A 3,184-nucleotide genomic window follows, 5' to 3' on the forward strand; every position below is an offset into this window, starting at 1 on the left:
ATTTGATACACAACAAGATATATAAAGAGTTCTAAATGAAGGGTCATGGTTTTGGGGTAGAGCTATTCTTTTTGTTACACCATGGTTCCTAGAGTTTGATGGTACATGCATGGTAGTAACAATAATGCCAGTTTTTGTGAGGTTCCCAAACCTCCCCCTTCCTTTCTAGCATCATTGGGTCTTGAAGGATATTGGAAATACTATGGGAAAATACAAAAACATGGATCGAGATAGAACATCAAAAGGTAGCTTCATGTTTGCCAGGATATGTTTACAGATTGACCTTAGCAAAGTTCTTCTTAATCATTTTCTTATCAAACATGAAAACTTCCAGTGGAAAAATGGCATTCAGATGTTGAACTTTCTTTCAAACATGACATTTCCCGAATACCTATCCTCAAGCAGAAAAGGCCCCAAAAAAGAAAAAGAGGTAGGTCCATATGCCAAGGGTATGTTAGTTTCGTGACTCTTCAGAAGACAAAAAAGAAGAGCCCAAGAAAAATACTCCAAATGCAGAAGCGCAGACTTAACCTAGTAGCCAATTAAATGGCAGAATGGGGGATCACTCAGGAGTCATGGATCTTAGCTAGAAGGGTACCAAATCAACAAAGATCATAGTACCATAGCAACAAAAAGTGAAAACACCCATTAAAAAGGAATTGGGAGGCATAAATAGATCTCATGTAGATGAAATTTCAAATTCACAGAAGGATATTCCCACAAAAGTAGATGTTACTCGATGAGCAATAATAATAGCCACTCCCAATCAAATTATTTAGCAAAAGGTAAAGAAGAAGAAAAGCAAAAATAAGAAGCTAAGTGACTTTTATGACACTTACCTTCAAAATTATGTAATTTTTATAATTTCTTTTTCTTATTGTGCATCAATAAACTTTCATGATTGAATACTTACATACATGTATATAATGTAATTTTGTTCCTAAGTTTTAAGTTGAATTAAATTATATTTTTTTCTTGGTGTGAAAATGCATAAAAAAAACTCTTATAATTTCAAAATATTTAATGGAATTAGAATTATAGTAAATCAATAAAAATAAAACATGTTATCACATAACCTTGCTATACAATTATCATATATCAAAAAATTATTTATTTATACTATTCTCACAAGTTGTATACTGATTATTTTGATAAATTTTTGCATAAATTAGTAAAATTGAAAGTTAAAAAAAATTAATAAAATATTATTTAGTTAGCTATATTTAATATATTTTTTAATCCTTTATAAAAATGCAAAAAACTTATGAAAATATATTTTTAATAGCAATTAATAAAAATCGAATTAATATTATTTTTCAACTTTTTCAATCGACATCATTCTTCACCATCGGAAGTTAATAACTGCCATCAACATATGTGAACATTTCGTAATGATACTGTGGATAAAGAATTCCAAAAAGCGTTGACGTAGTTTTTAAAATAAGAAAATGAAAATGTGGAGCCAGACTTCTTAAAAACATATATAATATATAGAAAAAAAAATAATAAAGAAAAGTTACTAACCACTGATTAATATAAACCATAGAGTTAATAGTTCCAAATTATCTAATAATACCAACATTTTTGAACACTTAATTTCCATGGCCATGAAATGAATATAAACAGATCATTGGGTTTCATATAAACTAACGACTGCCCTACTACACACATTGATAGCATTCTGATCAAACAGATCCCGTGGAGGAACTCTGTATTCTGCTGCAGACTTTTAGAAATGGCTATGGAAACCATTTACTACGACATTTTAGAAGAGTATATAGGCCACCTCGCAATTGCTTCTATGGCTTCTTTCCAGATGCTTACTGAACTAGGTAAGCAGACAGATAACAGGAAAGTACAAGAGGAAAGAGAAGAAAAGATTGCAGACATTTTGAAAGATCGTCTTTATCGGTACGTATAAGGTGACAAGGAAGGGTTTATAAAAGAAGCTAAATCGGAGGTTCAATTGCTTGTTGGCGCAACTAATGGAAGCAATACTCTGCAGACAATTGGTTACATCTATGAAAGAGAAGCGGCGAAGGAACTTGGAAAGAACGGAGCCTTATATTTGGGTTTGTCATATATAGTCGAATGGTTCAGAAACATAGGGCATTTTCAAAAATCTCTAGTTACAGCGGGAACAGGTGCTTTTGCACTTCTGCAGTTATTAGAAGATATCAAAGAGCAGCGCTGTACAGAGGAGAATTATAGTGAAGCTGATTTGAAAGCATTTTTACAGTCCAACAAAGAATTGATTGTCCACTCACTTTGGAAAGTAAATGTGCCTGACATTGAAGAGACCCTCTCACATGCGTGCCACATGGTGTTGCAAGATAAGAGTGCAAAGAAAGAAGATCTTCGAGCTCGCGCGAAAGGTTTAAAGATTCTGGGAAAGATTTTCCAAACCGCAAAACTATAAAATTAAGATTGAATTGCAGAAAAAGACACTTCTCGTAGATTTAGAAAGAAAGAATTCAGAAATGATGCAAGCTCTCCAGATACATCGCCAAGAATCATGGCGGCACGACTACATTTTTCTGTGAGCGCTGTGGAATTGGATCGTGGTTCCGTCGGTCACTGGAAACCGTTTTGCCGTTTTCGAACGGTGTTGCAAGAAAGGATTTTCCAGCCAATCAGATGATTTTAATTTTGGGTATTTGGTAGAGGCAAAGTAGATTGCTGATGTATACAGAATAAGGATTTTATGAATCACAATTTATCATATTCAATGTTCATTTTTATAAACAAGGTTGCAAAAGGATGGTCCGATTGTGATGCACTGTTATAATTTATTTGATTTTTGTTGAAAGACATATCTGAAGTTATGCAGAAACATTTTCACACATTTTCATTAAATCTTTATCTCCGTTACTCAAATTTTCACATGAAGAAAAATGTGAAGGAACTCAGAGATCTCCTCCTTCAGCTGGTGGAATTGAATGGCATATATGAAGTTATGAAAAATATTCGCATCTTTTTTTTCTCCCACTTTCCAATAAATTCAACACGTTTGTCCATGGTATTTAGCTCTTTATGAGGGTTTTGTAAATTGAAATTTGGTCAAATGCTTGAATAAGGTGACGTGAATCTATGGTATATGTTCTTGCAATTAACTCAAGAAAACAAATCCTTGCATCTTTTTAACTAATTGTTCTTTACTTCAAATTTTTTTATATTTAGTATG

The 3,184-nt window shown here is 32.8% G+C and overlaps 1 pseudogene; it reads left to right on the forward strand.

Moving 5' to 3' along the window:
* The first annotated feature begins 1,735 nt into the window (after positions 1–1,735).
* Positions 1,736–2,419, forward strand: LOC149242867 (chaperone protein dnaJ 10 pseudogene; annotated as a pseudogene).
* Positions 2,420–3,184: the final 765 nt, after the last annotated feature.

The sequence above is a fragment of the Pinus tabuliformis genome, chromosome 8 (genome assembly GCF_031772625.1).
Source record: "Pinus tabuliformis cultivar Carrire ecotype Pingquan chromosome 8, CPIR1, whole genome shotgun sequence".
Classification (NCBI taxonomy): Eukaryota; Viridiplantae; Streptophyta; class Pinopsida; order Pinales; family Pinaceae; genus Pinus; species Pinus tabuliformis.